General features: G+C 38.6%; 1 pseudogene; it reads left to right on the forward strand.

Annotated features, from left to right (window-relative positions):
- The first annotated feature begins 137 nt into the window (after window positions 1-137).
- LOC110223990 (phenylalanine--tRNA ligase, mitochondrial pseudogene) lies at window positions 138-1,470 on the forward strand (annotated as a pseudogene).
- Window positions 1,471-11,738: the final 10,268 nt, after the last annotated feature.

The raw sequence follows: 11,738 nt of genomic DNA on the forward strand, positions 1-11,738 counted from the left end.
ACTGCACAAGAATTAGCTCTTCAGTGGGTTCAAATCCCTTTCCTGAGAGTGAACCTATTCCTAAATCACCAGTTTTTGAAATTTTCGGCATCTAGGTTGTTCTGGCAGAGTAGCTGAGCCTTTGAAGAGACTCTACCATGATCATTTGGAGTCTTACTAAAAGAATGCAGCACCGCCATGGTGAACAATGCCTGGGAAATCTGGTCAGAAGTATCTTCAAAAGCATCAGGTCACTGACCTCACAGCCCATCACTTCAGAGCTTACTGCCAGTGGGACTTCAGGCAGGTCAGTGGAGGTGCTGGGCAAGTCCTATCCTATCCTCCTATCCATAGCAACATACCAGAAAAGATTCTTTCCAAGGTGGGGAAAGAATTTGCATAATAGGCTGGTCTTGGACAGAATGAAGCATCATTTTTATAAGCACTATATAGGTCCCTATGGGATTCCACTATTCTCTGTCTTTGATGACCTCTCTTCAGTTGTCACAACGTGGCAGAACTTTGACAGCCTCCTTGTGCCAGCTGATTACCCAAGCTGGAAGAAGTGAGACAACTATTACCTGAATCATAATTGTGTTATGGTCTCGCACTTCAGCTTACCAATGAAATTTGATTTGTGCTGGCCTCAATGCTTTCCTTGTGCTTGGAGATGTTTAGATGATCAGATTGACTCCCACTACTAGTGGGTCTTCCATCAGTTGGAAGCTGTTGGGCTCTTCAACAAGCATCAGTTGTTTGGTGACATAAAGGGCAGAGAACCCCTCCAGCTATTTGAACAAAGTAGCTGCTTTGCTCACAAGCAGGAGACCCACACCTTGGAGGCCATGAAGCTGGTGGAGTTTGACCTTAAGCAAACACTTACCAAGCTTGTGACACATCTTTTTGGAGATGGACTGAGGATTAGACGGGTGGACTGCTACTTCCCTTTCACTCATCCGTCTTTTGAGATGAAGATCAACTTTCAAGGAGAATGGATTGAGGTGTTGGGTTATTGGATCATAGAGCAACAGCTAGTCAATTCAGCTGGTGCTTGAAACAATATTGGATGGGCCTTTGGTCTGGGATTGGAGAGGTTGGCTATGATCCTGTATAATATCCCTGACATTTGCATATTTTGGAGAGAAGATGAGAGATTTTGAAATAGTTTAATGTGCCTAATATCGACCAGGATGTACAATTTCAGCCGCTTAGCAAGTATCCAGCTTTGGTGAATGACATTTCCTTCTGGCTACCCTCTCAGAATTACTCTGAGAATGGTTTCTATGACTTAGTCTGAACCACTGTAGGGGACCTGGTAGAGAAGGTTGATCTCATAGACAAGTTTGAACATCCAAAGACACAGAGAGTAAGCCATTGCTATCGAATTACTTATTGCCACATGGAGAAGACCCTCACCCATGAAGAGGTGATATATATCCATCAGTCTGTCCAAGATGGGGGCAGCTGCTGGGTGTGGAGGGCAGATTTTGACAGGCCTGCTCTGCTGAGGTGGGAGGTCTTCTCCCTGTTCACAGATTCACCTGAGGAGAAAGGATCACACTCCCATGCTTGAAGTGGGGGCATCAGCTATCTTTTGATGAATGAGTTAGTTTTAGAAATTGTGGAAAATAAAGAATAACTCTGGAGAAAAAAGAAGAGTGTGCTGTTAAATTATAAATGGCTCTGGGAGGGATGATGACTAAAAATTGTAGGGAATAGTGGAACAGAGCATCCAATTGGAAGTTAGAAGACCTGAGTTTGAATCTTGGCTCCACTGCTTAGAGTATTATATTTAGGGTCCTAGGATACGAGTTTGAATCCTGATGCTGCTACCTAGCGTCTGTGATGGTAGATAAGTCATAACCTCTCTGCCACACAGTTTCCTTTTATCCAGATTGAGCAAGTTGGACTAGACTCTTAAAGTCCCTTCAAATTATGTGCCAGGCACTATTGCTCAGTGTTTTACAAATACGATCTCATCTGATCATTACAACAACCCTGGGAAGTAGGTGCTCTGATTATCCCCATTTTTACATTTGAGGAAATTGAGGCATGCGGAGCTCAAATGACTTGCTCAGGGTCACACAGCCTCAAATCTGAAGCCAGATTTGAACTCGAGTCTTTCTGGACTAGCACTTAATATAATTCATTATTATAGGATTTAATTTTAGCATGAGAAACAAGTACGTAGCTTTGAAACTGAAGAGACCTGGGTTCAAATCCTGCCTCCAACATATCCTAGTTGTGTGACTTTTGGGCACATCGTTTAAGCTCTTAGTGCTATAGGCAATTCTCTAAAACCATAATTGCAGAGAAGCCTCCAACCTGCATTGCTGGGGAGAATTTCCTCACCCAGGAGTTCCTTATACTAATGAAATCATTGGTCCAATCTCTATCTCAAAATAATAATTCACATGAGTCTATCTCTTTGCTTGACCTGATGGCTACCTTTCTGTTTCTCGAAAGAAATAGTCTCAGAAAGGAGAAAGCTCAGTGATTTATGAAGGCTAGGAATTCAGTTGGATAAGGCCCGATGGAATGTGAGCAGAGATGCAAACTTCATGACTGGTTTCCAAATTGAGCTCTCAGCAAACTATGTATGAAGCATCTGCTGAGCAGCTTTGTGTGGGCTGTGAAGAAAGCATCCTTCTCTTGCCCTCACAGGGACTCAGCTCTCTCTGTAGCCAACTCTGTCAGAAACTAGTGTCAGACTTGAAAAAAATATGATACATCTTAATAGGAAACAACTGTCCATGGTCAAGGGCTGTGGCAGGTTTCAGGCCAACACACAGAGGAGAGATCAGATTTTTAAGCCACTTGGATGCAGCTGGCCTTGATTCAAGATAGGCCCCAGGCTCAGGACTAGCCCAAGTCATTGTTTATCCCCAAGAACAATGCTTTTTTGCTGCCCCTTCCCTGATTCATTTTTGTACTTCAAAATGCAAGCTAGCAGGAAGAGAAGTAGTAGTAAAGGCCAATTAAATGAGGTGGGGAACACTTTCTCTTTTGTCCTTGACTCCTTGAGTCTGGAGAATTGAGGAGCTGACACCAGTAGCTCATAACTTTGGTCTTTAGCTCAATACCCCTCAGTGAAGCAGACCCCTGGAAACTTCTACCTTTCCAAATAATTATTTGTCAGAGACAAGGATGATAACATCTCTTCTTACTGAAATAGCTCTCTGTTGTCAGGAAGATGGTCTTGATTACAACCACTTCCTTTTTTCAACCCCTTAAAATATATTTATTGGTTTTAATTTTTTACATGAGTATTACCCAAAAGAATCTCTTCTTGTAACAAAAAAGTAGTCAAATAAAAAAAAATTGATAATTTCTGAAAATGTATCCCTTATTTTCCATCTGTCTTTGCCAAGAGGTGGGAAGCCTACTTCAACATCAGTCCTCTGAGATAAGTTCTAGTCTTTTAATGTTTTCATTTAACTTATCGTGGCTATTGTATAATTTATTCTCTTGGTTCTCCTTACATTGTTCTTCATCAGTTCATACAAGTCTTCCCAAGTTTCTATGAATTCTTCATATTTAAAAGAAAATGTGTCATACGACACAATTTGTTCACTCCTCATTTGAGGGGCATCCATTTCCCTTTTATTCTTTGCTGCTACAAAAAGTGTTGGTACAGATTTTTTTTCAGCCACTTCTTAAGAAAGGGACAAGGGAGTCCTAAATCCAGCTTCCTTTCTTCTTTTTTCTCAACCCTAATGATTTTTTCTCACTCTCCTTAACTGTTATCTGCCTAAAGTAGTATTCCTTTCCAATAAATATTTATTAAGTACCTTATATACACTATACTAGTGTTGGAAATACAAAGAATGGTGAATAGTGTTTACTTTCAGGGAGCTTACATTCTACTGGAATGTTTGAGAACCAATGGGCTATAATGCAGTATGAATTAAATGAAGGTTTGGATTTAGTCCCAGGATAGGTCAATTGACTTTGCTCTGCCGTAGTTGGTACCTTTAAACATTCCCAGCTGTAATTTTTCATGTGCTTATTATCTTTCTGTAACCCACATTACCAAATACACTTGGAGCATTTTGCATGGAGCTCTCCTAATGATGGTGAGCATGCTGATGCCTTTTTCAGGGAGGCAAGCTGGAAATTAGAGACACATTGAAGAATGGGTTTTCCCCACATGTTCACCTTTTCTCTGTGTCTTTTCTGGAAGGAATGAAAGAAGAAAGGAAGAAAAGAAGGAAAGAAAGAAGAAGAAAGGCAAGAAGAAAGGAAGAGCCAGGCGAATTGCTGAGAACTTTACAAATGTTATCTCATGAATCTCACAACAACCTAGGGGAGAGGTGCTATTTTTATCTGCATTTTACAGATGAGGAAACTGAGGCAGACAAGGTTAAGTGTGGGCTTGCTGTGTGTGACAAAGTTATACAACCAGTATGGGTCTGAGGATGGATTTGAACTCAGGTCTTCCTGACTCCAAGCCCAGCTTTTTATCCACTACGTCAGTCTCTCTTAAAAAAATTTTCTCCTCTCTGAAGCTTTCCCACCATCTCCTCTCTTCAAGCAAGGACATAGCATTACATTAGCATTCTCTCCACCATTAGGAGAGTCTAATGCAAAATGCTTTGGGGAAAACCTGCGTTATACTCCTTAAACAGAGGTTGTTATTGTTTGTCCTTCATTCTCGAATTGGACCATGACATCAGGGAAGTGATGCCATGATATGCAAGTGAATTGGATTTAAATGAGAGAAGGCTGTGCAAAGTCACCAGACTTAGTTTTTAACTCCATAATCAGAAAAAATCCTTAAAAGAAAAACTGTGTTATACTACTTGTATCTTTCATAGCACCTATTACACAATGCTACCAAGCATAATTGGTGCTCAATAAGTATTTTTGTGTATTAATTACGTACGTGAAATTGATCTTGAGGGTAAAAGAGTATGGATGGATGAATGAACACAAATTTATCCATGCTATATACTAGTAGATCAACTAAGGGGCATAGTTTAGTGACAGTGGGTCAGTGACATTTTCTTTGATTACAAAAAGAAGTACTTTCACTTAGAATACCCATCATCACTATTAATAAAATGATGGTGATAACAACGCCCATTGTGTATCTGGATCATTGGCTGCTTCCCTCTTCAAATACATTGGCTATTGGGGATAGGTCATGAAGATCCCCAAATATCTTTCATTCCTTTGGCTTTTATGAACCTTGTCGTGATCCATTTCTTCAATTTTACTCTGCTTCTTTTGTTATAGTTCTCTTTAGTTTCTTTGTGTGATCTGTCAGGCTTGTTAATAAAAGCTTGTCACTTGGCTCATAAATCATTTGGTGACATTCTGGTCCTGTATTTGGGAAACCTAATGACTCACCTGCACCATATCTGCACCCATCTTCAATGTCTAATTATTCAAGTAAAGTGGGCTAACATGAAAGCATGCTAAGACACCTTACACTTCCACATGAAGTTTGTTCAGTGGTCCCTGAGTTAACTTTTTGGCTACAGCTGTTTTCTCTGGCACATGAAATAATACCCTTAGCCAGTCTAAGTGGAAATAAATATTGCAATCCCTAAATCATTCAGATTACAATGACTTGAGACTTGATCTGTGAGTTGGGATTAATAAAAGAAGAAGGCACAATAAAAAGGGTGACTTGTTTCCTGGTCTCAGTTGGCCAGATGGGTTATTAACAAGGCGAACTATAGAAGGTGAGCTATTGATAGAAAACAGAGCAAAAATGAACTCATAAAATTTGAATACATCAAGTATTTTTCTCAGAGAGATTAGGTGGCAGGTTTGTGAATTATTCTTTGGCTAGAGCTACGTGATGCTAAATATCTGGAAAAATGACTGACTTTTTCCATTTCTTATTTAGATTTGGAGTGTCAAGTAGATACAGATTTCATTTGCTTTGTAATATGAAAACCTAATCAATATCATATGGTCAACTGTTAGAGGGCTCTGAAAATTAGGACTTCCCATTTGAACTCAGGGGTAAAAAAGGAATAACTTAGATCCAAACTTTTTTTTTCTTCTGACTTTTATCCTTGTTTTATACCTAGACATTTGATATCTTTAATGGGAAATATGGAAATCTTGTCCCCACCTTTTTATTTTATTTTATTTTATTTTATTTTAGCAATCTGAAGCATAAGAACTCATATTTAGTTTTAATTTTTTTTTTTGGGGGGGAACTCTGTGCTAGAATCAGAAAAATCAGAGAATCTCAGAGTTGGAAGGAACCACAGGAATCTCCTCTATAAGATCCTTTGACAAGTGGTTATATAGCCTTTGCTTGAAGTCTTCCAGTCAGGTAACTCATTTCCTTCTGAGATGGTCTATTCTATTTTGGGGGCAATTCTATCTGTTCAGAAACTTCTTTATACGGAGCCAAAATCTTCCTCTCTGTACCTTCCACCTATTGTTCCTAATCTTGATGTTTGGGATCATGTAAAACAAACCTGAACTCTCTTCCATATAACAAAGTTCCTTGCATGGCACTATTTTGAGTTCCTTCCTTAGTCTCTGGATACGTTCCAACTTATCAACATCTTTTCTAAAATGTGCTGCCTGGAATGGCATCTTGGAATACAAGACCCCAGATATGTTCTGACTGGGGCAGAGTGAAGCTAGATTATCAACCAATAAATTAATTTATTATATATTTACTATTTATTATATGTTTACCATGTGCCAGGCACTGTGTCAAGGATACAAAGATAAAAATAAGTCACAGAACTAGAATCACAGAATTTGAGAGTTGGAAGGAATCTCAGCAGTGAGCTAGTTTAATGCTTATATGAAAGGAATTCTGACTATAACTTTCCAGAGGAATGGTTATTTAGCTTTGCTTGAAGATATCCACCACCTCTCAAGGCAGCTGATTCTTTTGTTGAATAGCTCTAGTTTTCCTTCTTTGAAATTGTTTCCCTTTATGTCTCCAAAATTCTATTCTTAAGTATCTTCTTTTCCTTCTGGGTTGACTTCCCTGGTAGCATTTTAGCTCATGGGATTCCATCAAGCTTTCTTCTGAACCCCTTGAAATTTGCTTTCTGAAATCCTAAGGTACATGTCAGACTATGTTTCAGTTGCAACTCTAGGAAGGGTGGTCACTTCCTGTCAGGATTCTTATCATTTCCACTACAGCAACCAGCTCCTTCATTAGAATCAGATCCAGAATGAAATGCCCCCATGCTGATTTCTCACTTTTGAAGGATGGAATTATGACTAAGAGAAGATAACTCAAGAAGTTATCAACTGTTGTGACTCTGAAACAGAGACATACAGAGAGAGATGGAGAGAACAGAGATGGAGAGAGACAGAGAAAGAGAACTTGGTATGTCTGGATAATTAAAGTTCCCCATAGTATATGATATCATTTCTCTGTGCCATGCTTGTGATCTGTTTCCAAACTCCTTATCAATTTCCTTTCTGTCCATGCTCCGATGTCCTTCACTTCAACATTCCTTGCTCTGGTTTCTAGATTTCCTCATATGAGGGCATTTTTTTAATATAAAATGCTCTTCCTCCCACCCTGTCCCTACTCTTCATCCTCCCTCCCCAACCACTATGTCAAATCTGTTTCTTTTGAAAGAAATATAGTCATCCAGAATCATAGTCCAATTATATCCCATAGTCCAGGGCTTTATCCTGCCAATCCTCAGTGATACCTAAGAAGTCAAATTTTCTTCCTTGTGTTAAGACCTCCAGTTCCTTCTGTTTGTTGTCTAAAGTTTGGGCATATATGTATATTCATTCAAAGCAATAGCTTTTATTTACTACTGGCTCCTTTCTTGGATTTTTGTCTCCTGTACCCTTCTAGGCAGACCAACTGCCACCCAGCACATAGGTGGCATACTGCATAGAGTATTTGGTCCTACAGCCAGGAAGATTTGAGTTCAAATCCTGCCTAGGTATGTGATACCAGGCAAGTTACTTAATCTCCATCGGCCTCATTTTCTCCCTCTGTAAAATGGGGATAATACTACTACCACCCTTCAGTTCTTGATCTGACATTTACCATATTATCTCTCCTGATACAGCTATTTGTGACTGTACTATATCATTCTTTGGAGGACAAGCAGTCCTCTTCTCCTCCACAGAGCATCCAGCTTCTTCCTCTTCATCTCAGATCCTTTCTTCTTCCAATAACTTTCCTTATGCTAGTACCATTCCTCTATTGATTATCTCCAGTTTAACCTGTGTATATCTTGTTGGTACATAATAGTTTGCATGTTGTTTCCTCCATGAGACTGCAAGTTCCTTGGGAAAAGACTCTCTTTTGCCTTTTTTTGTATCTCTAGCACTTAGCACAGTGCCAGGCACACAGTAGATGTTTAATAAACATTGATTGACTGACAATAAAACCTCAATTCTTTTTTGTTTAAGAACACTTTGTTTTCCTTAACAACCTAATGTGGAGAGGCATTCTTTGAATCCCTTTACCTTCTCCTCTAAGTAGGAAATCAGCCTACAATGGGGTCTCTTAACTGAGAGTCTGTTTGCGGATATGGGGGTGGGGAGGTCCATGAATTGGATGAGGAAAACAATCATAACTTTATTTTCACTAATCTCGAACAGAAATTTAATATTTCCTCCAGTTATGAATGTAGGCATTCTGTAGGGGTCCATAGATTTCACCAGACTATCCAAAGGGTCCATTATGCAAAAAATATTATGAACCTCTGGCATACGCTTATAACAGATAACAGTTACCAGGCTGGGGCAGAAATATAAACTTCGCACTTGATGCAAGTCATTGCACAGTTTCTGATGCTCTCCATTGTGGTTGATATTTTCAGCCTTGTTTCTTTGAACTACTTGTTAATGTTTATACTGCAATCTTAAATCCCTGGTAAAAACTTACAGCCAATTATAACCTCTTAATAACTTGAAAACTCTACAGAACTTCCTTAATTTCAACATTACGCTCATCTTCCCTTCAGTACTGTACAAACCGCCATCTGTCTCATGAATTCCCTTCCACAGATCCACTCTATTCATTTACTTTAATCCTGCAACTGTTCCATTTAGCTTTAAAAAATTTAACTCACCTCATCTTTATTTTTTCTTCTTCTGGAGTCTTCTTTAGGTTCTTCTTTGAGCCCCCTTAATCCTTTTATTGCAGCTGCCCAAAGCAGTGGATAGGGTTGGTTGGACTTGGACTCAGGAAGGAAACAAAAGATTCTAAGTGGTGGACGTGAAGTTGGAATGCATTATAGGCATGGGGGGATACCTGATGCAGAAGTACAGAGATAGGAAATGGAGTGTTGTGAGACAAGCAAAGACAGCTTGGCTGGACCATTAAGTGAAGGGGAGTAAATCATAATAAAGACTGTGAGGTAGGTTGGAGCTAGGTTAAGTGAAGGGCTTTAAAAGCCCAACAGAAGTTTATTTTTAATTCTAGAAATGAAGGGGTATCACTAGAGTTTATTGAGTAGGTAAGTGACATGATCAGACTTATGCTTTAGGAAAATCACTTTGGCAGCTACGTAGAGTATGCATTGGAGTAAGGAGCCTCTTGAGGCAAGGGCACCAAATAAAAGACCATTGCAATATTCCCTTTGAGGTGTGATGAAGGACTGACTTAGGGCATCGCCCATGTGAGAAGACAACAAATGCAAGAGTTGTGGTAGTAGAAATAACAAGATTTGGGAACTGAATAGATATGTGAAGTGAAGGAAAGTAGGTAATCAAAGAGAACATCAAGGTTGCAAACCGGGTCGGGGGTGGGGGGTGGTGGGGGGTGGGACGGGACTGGAAAGAATGGTGATGCCCTCAACAGAACTGGAGAAATTTGGATGAGGTAGGGGGCAAGTGGGCTTGGGGTTTCCTATTGTGTATGTGCTTCCAGCTGACTTTTTTTTCAGTTCTGAGATGGAAGAAGTCACACTGACATATCAAAGTTTAAACTTCTTGTCCACTAGAACCCCAGATCCTTTCCAGGTAAACTACTACTTATCCATACCTCCCTCTTCTTTTGAAGTTAAATTTTGGAACCCAAGTATAAGGCTTTACATTCATTCCTATTAAATTTCATCATAATAGCTTTGGCCCAGTGCTCTAAGCCCAGTGATGTCAAACTGAAATGAAAACAGGAGCCACTGAACTGTACATAACAATCCCCATGAACTGCATATTGACATAGTTTTAAAATGTAATATTATCTATGCTTTATTGTATTTTTATTTATTTTGTTAAACATTTCCCAATTACATGTTAATCTGGTTCAAGCTACACACTTGGAAATGTTGTAGACTGCCCTGTGTTTGACCCTCTGCTCTAGACTAAAAAGATCTTTTTGAATCCTGACTTTTTCATACATTAATAGGTTTAATATTTAAATAAGGAAGCCCTTATTTGGACTTAATTTTTCTTTTGATTGAATTATAGTGTTCAAGAGTGAAAAGTGACCTGAAAGGTAGCTTAACCCCATCCTCTTTCTATAATATGATACCACTTTCTAGGGGAAAAAAAGTTTGCTATTCTTCAAGATATCTCATAAGAGTAATTTATTAAGTGTCTAGACACAAAGGTACAACCAAAGAAAAGTATTAGTTTTAGCTACATAGAGACTCATAGGGGAAATTGGGGCATTGTCTAGCAATTTTTAATCTTATAGCAAGACTGTACTCCAGATCCCCATCCCTCAACTTACATCTCCTAATCCTAAGTTATGCTTTTTAAGCCAAGAACACCTTGTTTACTTAGCATCAGTGTAACTATTGACCTACAGTTGCTTGCTGGTTCATGAAATATATTTCTTCAGACTGTATTTCTATAACTTTTGGCAAATTAATTTTCCTTAACCAACCCTGATATTTAACCCTTGATGTATTCAGAGATGTTCTACCTGAAAACATTCTAGATCTGAATACCAGCTTTGCTCCAAGACTCTTTCCTACAAGGCCTTGAAAATATGTCCACAATGACATTTTAAAATGAAAGGGAAAAAACTTTATCTCCAAAATATTTGGCTTGGATTCCTAATTTAATTATTGTATTTTGTACATAGTATATGCTCAACAGGTGCTGTTGATTGATTAATAATAATGCCTTAGGATCAAGACCAAACTGACAAGTACAGATTAAACCTTTCTTTGAGGGGTTCAAAGGAAGTGGTTACTTCAAACATTACTTCACTCACTCTCCCTACTTGCCAGGGACTGCTATCATTTTTCCAAAGGTGCAGAAGCTAGAATAACTAATTTAAATGGCTTGCTTGAGGCCATTTTGTTTCTCTGAAGATTTTTCAATGGGATCTCCAACATATGTCCTCATGGTAACACATGACTGTAAAAATTGCCTGGTTAGCTTTTAAGTAAATAAGTAACTTTATGAATTCTATTGATACTGTGATTAAAAATAATATGCTCTTTGAAAGACCTAAAATGATATTATAGCACAGTGACACAGGAGGGTGTTCTAATGATAAAATCATGGAATTTCAGAATTGGATAGAACTTTTGAGATCATTTGGTGTTCTCACCACCTTTCATTTTATCCGCAAGGAAATGGAGGTCCAAATAGAAAAACCAAGCAACAATGAAAGAAATATTGTATTAAAATTCTTCAATATATATATGTACATATACATATGTGTATGTATAGATATGAATATATACATAAATATATGTATAGACACACAGACACATATACATATACACAGGTACATGCATATACATATATACACACTATATATAAATACATAAACATATATAAATATAAAATTATTGGTTTATCCAAGGGGAGGGAGATGTTATGGCCTGGGAATGTAC

Source organism: Phascolarctos cinereus, unplaced genomic scaffold, assembly GCF_003287225.1.
Source record: "Phascolarctos cinereus isolate Bilbo 61053 unplaced genomic scaffold, phaCin_HiC Scaffold_3;HRSCAF=262, whole genome shotgun sequence".
Classification (NCBI taxonomy): Eukaryota; Metazoa; Chordata; class Mammalia; order Diprotodontia; family Phascolarctidae; genus Phascolarctos; species Phascolarctos cinereus.